General features: G+C 42.4%; 1 protein-coding gene across 6 annotated transcripts in view; it reads left to right on the forward strand.

The window, feature by feature from the left end:
- Positions 1-17,418, forward strand: part of DGKB (diacylglycerol kinase beta) — a 566,350-nt gene that overhangs the window by 96,805 nt on the left and 452,127 nt on the right. The window lies entirely within an intron of this gene.

The raw sequence follows: 17,418 nt of genomic DNA on the forward strand, positions 1-17,418 counted from the left end.
AAGAGGCCTCAATTACTCCCCCAGGCAACTCAGAACCGATTCTTCAGTTCACAAACGATTTGTGATTAATACGTTGCCAAAGGGGCTCTGTGTCTTGACATCGCCAAAGATACCAAACTCACCATCTTTGAATTTAACTACTTATCCACTCCCTATGCCTGTGTCAGCTCCCATCTTCCCATGATGAAGGTCACCCCAGAATATATTATCCCCAGCCCTAAAATCTTGGAACCCTCCTACCCCCAGTGTCTCATTCCTTCTATTTAGTTCCCAAATAGTCTCCATGGCTCAACGTAACTTGGTCCGTATCATTCTGCCTGTGTCATAATGGGATTTGTCATTGTGTGTGTGTGTGTGTGTGTGTGTGTGTGTGTGTGTGTGTGTGTGTGTGTGTATCAGACATGGCTCACAGCCAGCCCCTGATTTTCCTTCTAACAAAATATTGTAACAGAAACTTCCTCAGATCCTCCCTGTGCTTCAGACATTTACCATCAACAATTGCAATTTTTCTGGTCGTACTTGAGCTCAAGTTGTTCAACCAAACTTAAATCCTTGCTATTTATTGGCTTTAGGATTTACTTATTTTTGTTGAAAGGCAGATTTACAAAGAAAAGGAGATTCAGAGAGAAAGAGCTTCCATTCTCTCACTGGTTCACTCCCCAAGTGGCCACCACAATGGCCAGTTGTGAGCCAATTCGAAGCCAGAAACCAGGAACCTCTTCTAGGTCTCCCCTGGAGGTGCAGAGTCCCAAGAATTTGGGTCATCCTCTGCTACCTTCCCAGACCACAAACAGGGAGCTGAACGGAAAGTGGAGCAGCCAGACCCAAATCCTTGCTATGTAAAGCTGAATGAAGCACAGTCACTTTGGTGTAGGACATGGATGAAGAAGAAATAAGACTTAATGGAGTTCTGGTCCCACCCACAACATTAGGGACACTGTATTCTAAAGTGACAATAATAAGGAGTTAGGCAGCAGACATAAAAAGACAAGGACATTAGATTTCTGCCATGTGAAACACAGTGCCATACAGTCTGCCCGCAGCCTGAAGCCACTCTCCTAGCCACACACACCACCACCTCTTTCATCCTTAACTGTCCACGGTGATTTGTGCGTGCTCCACCTGCCCAGCACACTGTGGTTGTTTCTCTCTCTCTCTCTCTCTCACTCTCTCTCTCTGATGCTCTGTCTCTCATTATATCAGTAAAACATGGAAAATGACATATACTATTTTATTAGGAACCCAATGATCAGTGTGATTTCTTGCCTTGGGTGTAGACTGCAAACTTGCTCAAGAAATGGCACCTGTGTCTTGGAGGTTGGCCACAACACACCAGGTTCCCACTGATATTCTTTAAATTAAATGTCTTTAGCTAAATGATTCTTCTTTTTATGCAGTGCAGCAATTAGCAGCAGTAAGCAGTTTCCTGATGAACATAGTAATTAAAAGAGGATGTAATACAGTTGTTTACCACATTTGTGCACTCATGTTCCTTCTTACCGAGCTCTGCAGGTTTTAACTGTTGACTCAGTCATATTAAGTATCTCATATTAGTCACAGGTCAGTGTAGCTCTGTGGCTTCCAATTAGCTGCTTCATAGGTTAGAAGTAGCACTGCCTGCATCAGATCATATAGTTACTAGGTTATTATTATTCCTTTTTTTTTCTTAAGATCTGAAACAAACAGGTAGAGAGACAGAAAGATCAATCTATATCTGCCCCATTGGGTGGGTGGGAATTAGGTAACTGGTCTACCACTGCAGCTCCCCAAGATGAGCTTTAGCAAGCAGAGGTGCAGCTTAAGCTCAGGTACTCTGGTACAGAACATGGGCTTGTCAAGTGGTTTTTTAACTAATGTACCAAATGCCCGACCCTGTTTATTCATTGTATTTATTCATTCATATATGCCTGCATGCCACATCTGCTCATGTACTTCAGTGGTTTTTGTGCCCAGAAAAGGTGAGCATCCTCTGAAGTCCTTCAAGCATATGCTATGAGAGCACTGTAAAGCAGATGTCCAAGGCAGACTGGAGGAACCCTAGAGCAGGTGGGCCATTGAAGGAAGCCATTATTAGATTGGGATTCTAACAATAAATTGAAATTATCTGGTAGGCAGGGGTTAGGCAGTTACTGATAGGAATGGGTGGGAAGGCAGTTCCAGGAAGAAAAGTAACACACGTTGCTCCTTTTTTTCCCCCAATATTTCACTTTTCAACAGTGAAACATATCATGTTTCACTATGTGCTGATATTCTTCACCAGCACATTAAGCCATTTTGCGTCTTTGTCGTGGTCACGTTAAATTTGCATTATGCAGAATCCTTGTCTCTTTTTTTCACCTGGGACCAGGAAACACATTATTCTTAAAATATGAATATATGTCACATCTAAGCACCCTGCATAAAAATAGGACATTCAGAATTTTATCATTTATAATTAATCATTTACACAGCGCAGTGTCTTCGATGCTCAAGTTCATCAGGAGCAGAACAACACTTGCCTTTCATTTACTTTCCCATGGAGGAAAGCAGACAGACAGTTAGCAATGTGTCGTGTCAGATAGTAATAGGAAAAGAAAATAAAAGGATGAAGATTGATGATGGCTGTGTAGGTTGCCTCTAATGACTCAATTAAACTGACATGAGCGTCCTGAGGAGGCTCTTTGTGTTGATATGAGCACAGACATCGGCCATAACATTGTCAGTGTTGGGCATGGGCTGTGGGTGGGATAAGAAGGGAAGAGTCAGCAGGTTCAGTGTCCCAAAGCCCTGAAGAGGCTGGAACCAATTGGACCCATTAGGAAGACTTAGTGATCTGGGACTGAGCCTTGACTTAGCTGGGCTGGTGAATGTGAGATGGACAGAGCAGAACAGCAGGAAGGAAAAGAGAGCAGTCTCTGAAACCACATAGGAAAGACCTGCGTATGCCATACAAAGGTATGCATTTCATGTAGAAGACATCGGATGGCCAGAGCAAGATTCTAAGCTAGGCAGAAGTCACATGGTTGGTATGTGTAAGCAGCCATAATAGGGATGCAGCAGACAACACAAAAGACCCGGATTTATAAGACTGGCAATACCAACAGCCATCTCCATCAAAGTCAAAATGCCTTGTCGCTGGTTGCAGCCATCCCATCCCCACCTGAAGCAGCAGTTAAGCCATATGTGTTGATAAAACACACAAAGCTGTAAGCTACAATGTCAACGTAGAGTCTAATTCATTTGCTCTCTGCTAATACAACCAATTGCATTACAGATTCTCATTTTAGAAAGAAAACGAGAAGTGATTGCTTTTTGTCCATAATGAAGCACATCAGTTAACAGTAGAAAATTAACAATGAAAATGAGTACTTGAAACTTCGGGAAGACATTGTTTTTTTATAAATGGCCTTGATGCTCTTGCCAAAAGATGCACTTCATTAACTGTGCTGAGAATAAACCATTACTGATATCAGAGCCATCCTGAAGATACTAAAATATGTGTGTTATGGCAATATGTGTCTGTATGTGTTTTTACTGTGTAGTTTCTTCACAGGTTCTTCCGTGTCTATGAAAACAATTTAGCTTCCAGAATGCAAGGCAGGATATCAAAATAAACAATCAAATAATGAAAAGACAGTAAGGCTTGTGTAAATATGAGGTCAGAAGATTCCAGGAGAATAATAGCCATTTAAAATATGACTGTACATTTATTTTAGTTAAGCTCTAATTTTAAGTGTTTATGGATTGATTAGTTATGTGAGAACTCTCAACTGTTGGTTGACTCCCCAGATACCTACAATGGCCAGGCCATGCTAGATTTCCCGCATGGTAACAGGACCCCGTGACTTGAACCATCACCTGTGATCTCCCAAGATGAGCTTTGTCAGAACCCAGAGTAGAATGAGGACTCAAACCTAACAAACCTGTATGAGGTGCAAGCACAATAACCAGCATATTAATTCCTAGCCCAGACTCCTGCCCCTTTTTGATCATTCCTAAATATGAGAATTCAACTGTAACAGCCTTTTAAACTGTACCTGGCATTGTGATGTACTGGATTAACCAGATGCCCGCAGTGCCAGCATTCCATGTGGCTGCCAGTTAAAGTCCGAGCTGCTCTGCTTCTAATCCACCCCCCTGCTAGTGCGCATGGGAGAATAGTGGAAGATGGCCCAAATTCTTGGGCACCTGAACCCATGTGGGAGATCTGGAGGAAGCTCCTGACGCCTGGCTTTGGCCTGACCCAGCACCTATCATTGCCTCCGTTTGAGGAATGAACCAACTATTGGAAAATCTCCTGCACTCTTTCCTCCACTCTGACATTAAAAAAAAAAAATTAATAAAGTCTTTAAAAAAATGCATCTGCAAAACACGGCATTTCCTCTGTTTTCTTAAGTGTAAAATCAGGATAATGTTAATATCAATGTATACTGAGACCTAAATGAAAACACAAAATACATTTGAGGCATTCAATAAGTACTCAATATATAATAAATGCTCAATGAAATCTAATCATCCCACAGTCATTACACTGTATTTCAGCATTATGTTTGTATAAGCAGCATAAAGATAAATTTAGCCCGCCTTGTTTTCTAACATATCGTAATTCTGAAAGAATAGATATTAGGGAATATTCTTAAAATCGCTTTTTCGTATGGCAAACACAGACAATTTGGTGCCATGGCCTCTTTTAATACATTATGGTTTGAATTTTTGTATGTGATGCTTAAATATACTCAATTGACTAGAATAGTTCCAACAACTTCCAATTATGTGCCTACTGACAGTACATAGCCTGTGTTGCCTAATATGGCAGCCATTCACCATCCATGTTATTTATATTTAATCCAAAATTTTAAAAATAAGTTCACAAACTTCAGTAGCACAAGCAGTGCATTTGTCGACTTCTGATTACTTTCACCAACATACCTGAAAAACACTTCAGGAAAGAAAAGGTTTATCTTGGCTTTCAGGTTGGAGGCCCAGGTTCAGAAGCTGGAAGTATCCCATTAATCTGATGTCTGAAGGAGGCCATCCAGGCAGAACTGGGCTGCAAAAGAAACCACAGGGCCCAGAAATGGAGCAGAGAGAAATCAGATCAAACTCAGCCATCCTGATCCCTCACCTATCAATCAACTATCCCCTTTCCCAGAGGTACCACCTGTCACCAGAATCCAGGCGTGGTATCAGGTAACCGCTCCCCTGCCCAGGCTCATCAGAAGGCTGACAACAGGTCGGGGTTCTCTCCCTTTCCAGTCAGGCACAAGACAGACACTTTCTGTCATTTCTGGAACATGGAATCATCCGGAAGAAGCTGGTATAGTGGGTCGGTCAAACTAGCTCTGCTATAGATTCAGATCTGCCCCTGCAGTCTCAACCAGACCAGATGGCACACTGCAGGGGCACAGCCCTGCACAACCGGTCCTTGTCTCCCACCAGGGCCTGGAGAAAGCAGCAAAGGATGGCCCAAGTACATGGTCCCCGCCACCCATGTGACAAACCTAGAAGATGCTCCTGATCCCTGCTAAGCAGTCTGGCCCATCGTTGGCTATTGCAGTCATCTACCCAGCCAAACAGGATGGAAGATCTCTCTCTTTCTCTCTCATGTTCTCTTTGTAACTGACTTTCAAATAAACAAATAAGTAATTTGAAAAAGGACAAAAATGACACACATTTCACACAGAAAACAAAACCACAAGCTTCTTCCAAGAACTACCCCCAGGGAGCCGAAGACCCGCCGGCACATCCACCATTCATGTGCTATCATTTCAAAGCACCACCTTAAGATTACCATACGATTTCAGAATTTAAACTAAAGATCTACATGAGTTTGAGGAGCCATTCCCATTCCTTCAGTAACTGCCATATGCATGTAGTTCAGGCTATTAAACCAAACAAGGCACGTGTAGAATATTTCAGAGTGGAACCTGTGGTGACTGCTGCTGAGAAGGGTTGAAGTTTGGAATTAGATGACCTGCACGCCGCGGTCACTCCCTTGACTGACTGTCGTGGTACCACCATGAAGAGTTTTCATTATTCTTGCCTTTCCATCTTGTCTCCAACTCAAGTGAGGGTCAAAGGTCACTGAGCGAAGTGCTGTTTGCACCCATCCAGGGTGCTATTTTCATCATCATTCCTACAGTCTGTTGTGGTCCTCACTGCGACTCTGAAAGGCTGGCACTTCTGGAAGTCATGGTTTCCAGTTTCCAGCCTGTGTCCAAGTAGACAAGACCCAAATTTGTTCTCAGAGGGATTTGTTCAGCCACAGTCTCAAGTCAGAAATGATAATCCACCGGTTGAGTCCACAACAGAAGAGTCACCATCTGCCTTACTTTCATTTTCCACTTGTAACCCTATCTGCTGCTTGCAGACACTGGGTGTAGGTATAGAGAATAAAACCTTAACATAATTGGATGTCAGTACTTATAATTGGATCGTAGGACTAGCAGCACAGTTTGAAGGTTAAGTGTGAAAATGATGCAAGGTGTGAAAATAACAACAGCTACTCTTGGTTATCTGTGACACTCACCAGGGCCATTAGTCTGTCTATTGGAGGTATAATTACACAAAGTGCTAAATGAATTCATCAGTCTCATAAATCGCTGAAAATAGAACCAATATAATATGTAGAAAAACTAAAATGCCACGGTGTTTCCTTTCTGCATACATTTGGAAATGTAATTCTTTATTAGGATGTGATAGAGACAACACCGCTGTTTTCATGAACTAGTTTGCATGAGTTTATAATATTTCAGGAAGATTCAAAACTTACACATAGATTCTCTAAAATACAATTATTTAAAAAACTTTTTTGAAGGCTCTGGCACATGTTATAATACACAACAATGAACAAATCAAATTTTAAAATAGAATGCCATTATTATGTATTATGTTTATTAGAAATAGCTATTTTGCATTTTAGTAAAATTTTAATGGAATATTTATATACATATATATATATATGATGACTGCAATAGCCACACACAAATTCATACACAAATATTTAAACAGGATCAAGTTAAGAGCTTAGAATTACCTAAAATCACTTAGAAAAAGAAACCCTTATTAGAAAAACATGAGTTCTGCTGAAGTTGAAGTGAAATCAAACATTAATTTAAGATGATACTTTAGTGGAATAATAGTGAAAACATTGATGTTTTATGAAATTCTTAATGCTGGCAGTATCCCAAGAGATCAGCAGGTTTCACATGGATAAGCTGTTTTAAGGATAGATGAGGCAGTGCTGAGGATAAAAGGCATAGCCACAAGTCACGCCAGTCTATGAGGACAGAATGAATCTTGTTTGCGCCCTAATTGAGGACTGGTGATTAAAAGAGGAGACAAGAGCCAAGACTACAGAGCTCTCCGTTGGTTCAGCTTGCACAGTTCTGACTGACACACTGAAGCAGGGCAGCCTTCTGTGCAGTGGGGCTGAGACTTCTGCACCGACCTCAGTTGCAGATACGGAGCCTTCAAGGGGAATTTTAAACAAGGGGATTCAGAATTTTAAAGCATAGTTTGCAAGAAATTTCTCAGGGTGTCCCTGAGAACAAAGTGCAGCCAGAGCAATGGTTACCAATATGTGGAAGGGCACCAAAGCGCAAGGGCTTGATTGGAGAGTCAAGGGGGGGCCGGGAGTGTTGGCACATCAGGCTTATCTCTGCCCTCTAAGACACATCCTGGCTGCTCCACTTTTGATGCCACTCTCTGTCCTTGGATACTGCCCAGATGTGGGAGAAAGCTCCTCTGGTAACAGTTTGTTGGGATGCTCAAGGCATTTTGCTTGTTGATTTACTGGAGAACCAAGGAATGACAAAATCAGTGTATTATTCTGTTTTGAAAATGTTAAACCAACTTTAGAATGAAAGTTCCTGGGAATGTGTCACCCTAGAGGACTTTTTCACCATGACAATGTTCTTGCCCGTTCTTCTCATCCAACCAAGCCAGTTCACGAGAGTTTCCATGGGAGATGATTTGATATAATCTCTTTAATCTTTTTTTTTTTTAGTTTTTTCAGTTTGAATGGTGTTTTCTCATTTATCTTTTTTTTTAATTTTATTTTATTTTTATTTAGACAATCTTGACATAGTTAACTAGGGTAAGAAGGTTCAAGGGCTATAGGAAAGTGGATAATACTAGTATGTTTTCCATATTGTTACCTTCATGTTTAAAGGGGGAGTATTAAGGGAGAAGGCCCACCCAATTTCCCACCCTCCCCAGGTCCCGGATGTAGGGCATGCTCTGAGGTTCTTGCTCAAGTGGTTTTGATATTGCAACAGTTATGAATTGCTGTCAATCTTGCCACTCCATGCACTATGAGGTCTTTGAAAAATCCACTGATTGACATAGTCCATCATAGCTGAGATGATTGGTTGACCTGTTCTGTCTTTTCTCTTTTCTTCGTTCTGTATTCTCTCTTTTCTGAGTCCAGCATTCAGATTAGGAAGATCTCCAAAGAAACTTCTTGTATGTGCTAACAAGTATAGGGCCTGGCACCGTCCATCGCCCCAATCAGCTGGTGGTTGCAATTGCTGGGTTGGTTCTGTTTTCGCTCCCAACTTTCACTGGAACCAATGGGTGTTGCAGTCCAGCCTGGTTCTGCCCAGCAAATACTTGGCCCCCACATAAACCAGTGGGTGCTGCAGCCTAGTTGGAGTGACCCACAATAACCCCCACCAGGCCCGCCCCCTACCCTGGTTTGCCAGTAATTGTAGCAGTAATCCAGTCTGTCCCACACCCCATTCCACCCCAGCCGCTATCTTAGTTTTATGTCCTCCCGTGGAAGTGGTAACCCAAGAGAGATGAGCCCACTATTTCCCTCCCAGGCCTCTCCAACTCCCAGATTCCAGCTGATGCTGTGGCTAAGCCCAAACAACCCTCACCCACTTCAATTTTGTTTGCACCAGCAGGAATAATCAGCCCAGCCCGGCTTTTCCCTGATCTAGTCCACATGAGGCGCATAGGTGTGGTAGCTCTGCCTAGTCTAGTCTGCCCCATTCCCAGCCTATGCTCTCCTGCGGAAGTAGCTGTCCAGCAAAGGAACCCTCCCTTATTCCCCTGCCGGCTCTTCCCACTTCCTTACTTGATCTCAGGCTGGTTGGGCGCTGAGGTCCCTTCCAGCACAGGCAACCTCACCTTGGCATTCCATATTGTGCACTAGTCTTCGTTGTGACCGAACCTGGCTCAACCCACACTGGTCCCTGGATTTGCCAGTGGATGACGTGGACAGATTCAGCCCGGTCTTGCCCCCACATCTGCCAATTGTATGCCAGTGTATAGCTTTCCATGGCCTCTTCTGGGCTGTTTCCTATCATGTTTCTTGCGCTTACCTGCCGGGTCTGTGTCCTGCCAGAGGAGTTGCCCAGGCTCCTCCATCAGAACCTCTCCCAATGCCAGGTTTCACACTTACCAGTGGGTCCATGAGCCAACCCTACTCAGTCCACCTCCTGTCATAGCAGGAACTGTGGCTTTTCCTGACTGGCCTTCAACCCAATCTGGCTCTTGCTGTTGTATGTTCCAGCCCAGCCATGGTTTGTCCATACCCACATATGGCTCACACATGGCTCAGTAGGGGTTTGAGACCTTGCCTAGTCCATCGCACATCTGCCCTGGTCCTCCAGAACACCAGGGGGAGTCGGGGTCTGGCCCAGTTCGGTGCATTCAATCCCAGTCCACACTTGTGCCAAGGGAGACTACAACTATTTCCAGATGAGAACGCAGCTCCCCTTGCAGACCAAGCGCCTCTTGGTGGGAACCTCAGCCCAGCTAGGGTTGTCCCCTTAGCTCCCCAACCGGGCCTGTTCCCAGCCATAGATCACTCGCCTGCCAGTGGATGCTCTGACTCAGCATGGCACAGCCCCTTCCCTGTCCCGAACTCTGCCTTAGACACTGTGGCTTACCGTCCCTGGCTTCCGCAGACCAGCAGGTACAAGAGCCTAGCGCGGCATGACCTCTGCTCCCTCCTGGTTTCTAGTTTTACTTGTGGGCTAAGGTTTGCTCAGTCGTGCCTGTTCTACTCTGTTCCATTATCAGGTGACACATTAGCCAGTTGTTGGAGCTACTTTTGCAGGACAAGCCCCAAGCCCAGGCTTCTGCATGGACTGGTATTTGGTGCTCAGCATTATTAGTGATTACAAGTTTTACAAAGGAAGAGTTACTGCCTGTTTCAGGTCCTGGAAGCACAATGGGTTCAACCTGAAGCTAATTAAGCAGCGACTCAAAGAACAAAATCCCCCGGGGCTCCCAGGCCGGGCAGCCAGCAGGCGGAGCCTGGCACCAAATGGCGCATGTGCACATGGCGGCTGTCCGTGATCCAGGCATGAGACACCCTGTCCTGAGACCCACCAGCTGCTGGGAGGCTGCTGGAGGTTTAAATTCCCAGGCCCAAGGTCACACCCCTCCCAAATCCCATTCACCGCCCAATGAAGGCAGCGGATGGGTGCCGGACCTGCCCAGTCCCGGAGACCTACCCCTCGGTCTACTCACCCCAAAGGAAGCGGCCCCTGGAGCCCAGCAGGCCCAGGAAACAGCTCACCATGTGCACATGGCGGCTGTCCGGGATCCAGGCATGAGACGCCCCGTCCTGAGACCCACCAATCTCTTTAATCTTGATTTGAGTCCTTTTGACTCCTTTCTGGTTCTTGACTCAAAAATTATCTGTTTTTATAAATTAAGAGCATGAAAATTATGTGTTGATTGAATTAAATTCCAAGACCCTCAGTTCCTTGGAGATAGCTGGAATCATTATAACAAAAATTAAATTGAATTTCATGGAGTGTATATTAAGATATAGTATTTACAGATTTTTCAGTTCTCTCTATTAATCCTATTTTTCCATAAACTTTTTAAAATTTATTTATTGTTATTGGGAAGTTATACTTACAGATAGAAAGAGAGACAGAAAGATATTTCATCTGCTGGTTCACTCCCCAAGTAGCTGCAATGGCCAGAAATGAGCTGATCCAAAGCCAAGAGTCAGGAGTTTGTTCAAGTCTCCATGTGGGCACAGGATCCCAAGGCTTTGAGCCATCTTTGAATGCCTTCCCAAACCACAAGCAGGGACCTGAATGGGAAGTGGAGCAGCCAGGACATGAACCAATATCCATATGGGATCCCGGCACACGGTAGGCAGGAATTTAGCCACTAGGCTATCCTGCTGGGACATCCATGAACATTTTTGATGTCCTCTTTCATGTATACAGTATATTGACAAGGGTGCACTTGCCTGTATTTCACTTTTATGATGAAATTGTTAAAGCACAAGTTACGCAACTTGTACGTGTCAACCATTTTGATCCGTAGAGCTAACCACCCCAGAAACACTTTTTGTTTTGCCTTTGCTTAAACTCAGGTCAAGGACTAAGAGAATTTTACTAATGACTTTCTAGATCAGAAACAGAACTGAGAATTCCATTATTATGAAATGTAAAGCCCGCTATTGAATAAGAATTTGCACAAACTGCTTACATAATGAGGGGCTTTCTTCAGATCTGTGAGCTAGAGTAGAGGAAAATAAATAGTGGGGAGGGTCTCCAGTCAGTCTCTCAGGGGTTGAAAGAATCTCAAAGGTAAAACTGAGTGTGAACCCATCCTCTATGAAGACTGATGACAGGAAACCCAAGGAAATGTAAAGAGACATTGCAGCACATAAAGAAAGTGGGTTTATCTGGGGAAGGGACTGGGGACACGAAGGGTATTTTCTCATCAAATATCTTAAAATTTAAGATGTGTTGAACAGATAAGTAAACTTTAATGCATTTCAATAACACCGTTATATTCAGATCAAAATTAAAAGAAGCAGTGGAGCTAATTTGGGAAACAATGTGGAGATTCCTTAAAAGAAAACCAGAAACAGAGTTATCAACCCCACTTGGGGATGCGTACCCATGATGAGTCAAAGAGAAGCCTGCATGAACCTGTTTATAACAGTATTGTTCACAAAAAAACAAGATCTGGAATCAGTCAAGGTGTCCATCATCCGATGAAGGATAAAGAAAATGTGGTATAGATACACAATGGACTACTATTCCAGTACAAAAAAAAAAAAGAATAATGAAATCCTACCATTTACACCAAAGTGGATGCAACTTAATGACATCAGGTGAATGAGATAAGCCAGATTCAGAAAGAAACACTGCATGATCTCTCTTAAAGAAGGAACAGAGAAGGAGAAAAAGAAATAGCACTGTTTGTCAGGATTGCTCCAAAGATAGTTTTGTAGAACTTCGCTTTAGACTGACTAAGAACGCTATGCTATTATTGCTTTAATGATATGTGATAACGGTGAAATAGTAATTTTATCACTAGCTTATTGCTCATAGACATTGTCTATATTCCAAACAACGGCTGTCTTTTTGCCTTTTGTTTGTTACACTCCTTATGTGGGGAAATATTAAGCCTACTTCCTGCAACAAATATAAATTTAAAATGCATTCTCCTAAAAACTTTAAACAGAATGATAAAGAGTAGGGAAGGGTAGGAGAGACGGAGAAGGACAATGAGACACAGGAAGGAATGTCATTATGTTCTTAGAATTTTGTTACACACCACACTGAATTTTTTTTTAAAAAATAGTTAAAATATTCAAAAAAACAAAAAAGAAATAAAGATATGCCCATTGTAAAAATATTTGCAATTGTAAAAAGACAAAAATCAAATTATATCTATATGTGTGTGTATATATATGTATAATATTTTAGTTTTACCTTCCCTCATTTTTTTTTACATAAGATGGCTAAAAAGTAACTGAAATGTATATTATAAAAAATCATTCATGGATTTTAATGTTTTTCCATCAAAATAAATTTTTCTTTTAATCCCATTTTACATGAACTTATTGAAGTACCCTTATTTGTGGGGGATATGTTTAATTTTAAATAAATATTAGTTTTACTTGAAAAACAAAAGCAAAAACAAGGAAACCTCAACCCATGAGAAGACAAAGGAGAAATGTACTTGTAAGTAACTAAAAGAAAAAAAAAAAAAATCTGAAGTGCCTGCATACTACCTGATGCCGAACATAGCACATTCTAGAAAAGTCAAAACTTGAGAGACAGTAGACAGATGTGGGTGTTGGCGATTTCAATTGAATAACAAACAGAGCGGGGGACTGTAAGGTGATGTTGACCACGCATCATTTTGTGTCTGTCCAAACCCTTGGATCCAAAGGGGGAGGCACAAAGGGGGAGACCTCATGTGGAGTGTGGAAGGCCCTTGGCAGGGGTGTGGGTATTGGCAGGCAGGTCTGTTATACCCAGCTGCTCCTGGGTCAGGTGTGTGGACAGTGGCGAAGCAGTGTGTAGAAAGAATCTTAGGGAAATCCCTATACCTTCCTTCCTGTCAACTTTGTTGTGATTTCCCAAACTTCTTTGACATGTTTTATGCTTTGTTTTATTTATATGAAGAGCAGTGTTTTCATGGACACAGAACGAGGCCTACCATTGATGGCTCACTCCCCAGATTACCACAACGGTGGGACCAGAGCCAGGACACAGCCTCTTGGTCTCCAGCTAACGATTGGATTAAATCCCTATAGTTTTGTGAATTTTAAATTCTTTTTTAAAGAATTATTTGTTTTTTTAATAGAAAGTTTTATAGGGAGAAGGAGAAACAGGGAAAGATTTTGCATCCTCTGGTTCACTTCCCAAATGCCTCAATGGCCAGAACTGAGCCGATCCACAACCAGGGACCATGAGCCTCCTCTGGGTCTCTTACGTGGATGCAGGGTCCCAAGGCTTGGGGCCTTCCTCTACTGCTTTCCCAGACTACAGGCACAGAGCTGGACAGGAAGTGGAGCAGCTGGAACACAAAGTAAAGCCCATATGGGATCCTAGAGCTTGAAGAAGGATTAGCCAATTAAACCGTTGTCCTGGCACAAACACTAAATCCTTTTAAATGTAAATTCATGTACTTTCAGTTCATAATGTGTCATGACCAGAAAATGTGAATGATTTGCTCATTTTTTTTTCAAATCAAAAAAAAATTTTTTGTGTAGCAATGCATTCCTTCAAAAGTGTAGCTGCGTAAGGTCACACTGAGTTTACACATGACACATAGGAATGACAACCGGTCAAACGGTCTTCAGTCATTTGCATTCACTACTGTATTAGGGCATCTGATCCCTAAATGCTATGACTTCATTTTATAAACAGAAACAAATGATTGTACTATGTTCAAGCTGCATGAGAAGGAATATGTTTGGCATGTTGTCAAGTGAGTGTCACAACATGTTCTTTCCTTTCTTTGTTTTGCTGGGAGCTTTTGTGTAAAGAGTTGAATCAAGCTGACTAAATCATCCCAGCACCATAGGGGAACGCTTGCAGGAGAGGATTAGCTCATCAGGCAGGATGAGTTAGGTCAAGCTTATCCGACCATAATTCAACTGCTGCGTTCTCCAAGTCTGGAAGAGTGGGATGTGTCAAGAGTCAGAACCCAAATGCCTTTTACCATCATTGGATCGGCTCGGTCCCACTGCGGTCAGGGCTGGACTTGGCTTGTTGCAATTATTTGTGTTATTTCTTTTTTAGATAAGCTCAAGATTGTCTTTGCTCCTCTGCCTTCTCTGATGAATGGAGAACGGCCATAACTCTGAGTTTGTGTTTAAAATGCACGGTTACTTTAGCTTAAAAAAAAAAACTCATACATAATTGATACGAACACAGAGACATTGCTAAGTAAGTTTTGGTGAAGAAAATAAAGGGAGGAGAAAATCAGTGTTTTTCAAACTGAGACTCCATTAGTGGTTAGTGAGTTCAATTTAGAAGGGCCATTTTAAGTGAATATTAAGGATGAACACAGGGCAGTGTTGTGCTGACATGGACGAAGCCAGCAGCCACTATAGACACCAGTTCCTGTCCTGGCCTTTCCACTTATGATCCAGCTCCCTGTTAATGAACCTAAAAAAGCTGGAGAAGATGCCCCCAAGCCCTTGAGCCCCTACCACCCATGTGGGACACCCAGACAGAACTGCAGTCCCCTGGATTCATCCTGACCCACCTCCATCATGTGAGCACTTTGGGGGAGTAAGCAAGCATATAAGGCTCTATTGTCTCTCTGTCTCTACCTGTTCCTCCCTACAAATCTGGCTTTCAAATAAATAAACAGATGCTGCTTTTAGAAAAAAAGAATACCACAACGAAACAGGATATGATGAGACGGAAAGGAAAGTGTGAAGGGAGTAGAAAAATATAGGAAAGAACGTGTTTGGGTGATTTTGCACCTAATGATGTGTCTGTGTGTGTGTGTGTGTGTGTGTGTGTGTGTGTGTGTGCACATGCTTGTATTATGGTGTGAATTCCTATTTGGTTTTCTGTTATAACTGGTTCCATACAAACTAGTCTGTAAGGCGCTACTGTGTAATATGGAGGATACACGTGTGTTGCCAAATAGGGAATTCCAGGGATGTATTATCGGTGAGACGAGAATACAAGGCGAAGAATACAATATAGTTCACAATGTTAGCATGAAAGTTAATAGACGATCCTGCCAAGTAATACTCAATTATGTTATTTTAAAATTCTATTTAAATAAACATAAGAGACACAAAGGTTATATAATTGATGTTGTCCTATGTGATGTTGTATCACAGGCATACATTGTGTCTATGTAGTGTCAATTACAGGTAAAAATATTTATCTCTTCAAGCATATAACATTTCTAAGATTTGAAAAAAAAAATTATTTGAAAGAGAGTGACACACACAGAGAGAAATCTTGCATCTACTGGTTCATTCCCCAGATGGCTGTGACAGCCAGGCCTGGACCAAGCAACAGCCATGAGCAGCACCCTAGTCATTCATGTGAATGACAGGGGTCAACGCACTTAAACCATCATCGCCTGCCTTCCCAGATACAGCAGCAGGGGGTCGGGCTTTACCAATGCCCAAGTCTGGGGATTGTCAAACTCTGGGCCACACTGCTGACCTTCTTGACTGTAAAAACCACCAAAGATTGTATCTTGGCGCCGCATGGTTGCCTATTGGCTAAAGTCCTTGCATTACATGTGCCACTATCTCATATGGGGTCCGGTTTGTGTCCTGCCTGTTCCATTTCCCAGTCAGCTGCCTGCTGTGGCCCGGGAAAGCAGTAGAGGATGGCCCAAAACTTTGGGACCCTGTACCCACTTGGGAGACCTGGCAGAACCTCACTTCTGGCTTCAGATAAGCTCAGCTCCAGCCATTGCAGTCAATTGGAAAGTGAACCAGTGGGCAGAAGATCTTTCTCTCTGCCCCTCCTCTTTGTAAATCTGTCTTTTCTAATAAAAACAAATAAACCTTAAAAACAACAGAAATACAAGAAGTATCTTGTTATCTTGTATTTCTTTATGCAGAGAAACAGAGGAAGTTAATGTTGTCTAGCTTCAGCTTACCATGTAGTAGAATTCCCGAACTTCCTACCCTATCCAGCTATAATTTCATATTCTCAATCAATTTGTTCTCCAATCATCCCTTCCCAGTTCCAGGAGCCACTACTACATTTTTTTTTTAACTTCCGTAAGACTGGCTAGTTTTTAGACTCCCCGTTTGAGTGAGGTCATGCATTTTGTTTTTCTTTCTGCACTTGGACGAATGACATCCAGTTCCACCCATGTTACTGCGTATAACAAGATTTCACCATTTTATGTAGCTTTTGTGCATTTGCAGCACTTTTCTTACCTATTCTTCAGTTGTTGGAAAGTTGGGCTGTTTCCATCTTTATTGAGGGTCGTGTTGCAAAGAGCATAGGAGTTCAGTTGGTCACAGCTCTGTTTCTGTTCCCCTGCATTAATTAGATTGAAAAGTAGGCTTGTTGGCTCATATGCCAATTCTATTTGTACTTTTTAAAGGAAGCTCTACTGACTGTTTTTGGTTTTGTCTGTTTTGGTTTACAATGGCTATACTAGTTTGCATCCCCCCGTCCCCCAACAGTGTGGAGACATTCCATCATCAGCAAATTCTCATTTGCATTTTGTGACTCTGTCTTTTTTGGTACTAGCAAATCTTCCTGGGAGGGGGTAGTATCTCATGGTGGTTTTGATTTGCTTGTCCTTGCTTAATAAGCATTGACATCAAACTCTCTGTCGCGAACTTGTTTGCTATTTACATGACTTCCTTGAATAAATAGCGGCCTTGATCTGTTACCTGTGTTTATTCAGGATGTTTTTCTGTTCTTGAGTTGTTTGACCTGTATTCTCCGCGTAGTAACACCATCTCAGACACATGGCTTGCAAATATTTTCGCTAGCCTGTAGGTTGTGTCTTCACTCAGTCCACCACTCCTTTGATGTGCATAAAAGCTCTTCAGTTTGATATTATGTACCGATTTTAGGGTTTTTAAATTTATTTTCTGATCTTTGAGATCTGATATGTGAAACCCTTGCCCATTCCAACGTATTGAGATGCTTGACCTATATTTCCTTCTAATGATTCCAAGGGTCCAGCCTCACAATTCGGTCCTTGAGTTGA

Source organism: Ochotona curzoniae, unplaced genomic scaffold (assembly GCF_017591425.1).
Source record: "Ochotona curzoniae isolate NIBS_2020 unplaced genomic scaffold, NIBS_Ocur_1.0 scaffold_3835, whole genome shotgun sequence".
Taxonomy (NCBI): domain Eukaryota; kingdom Metazoa; phylum Chordata; class Mammalia; order Lagomorpha; family Ochotonidae; genus Ochotona; species Ochotona curzoniae.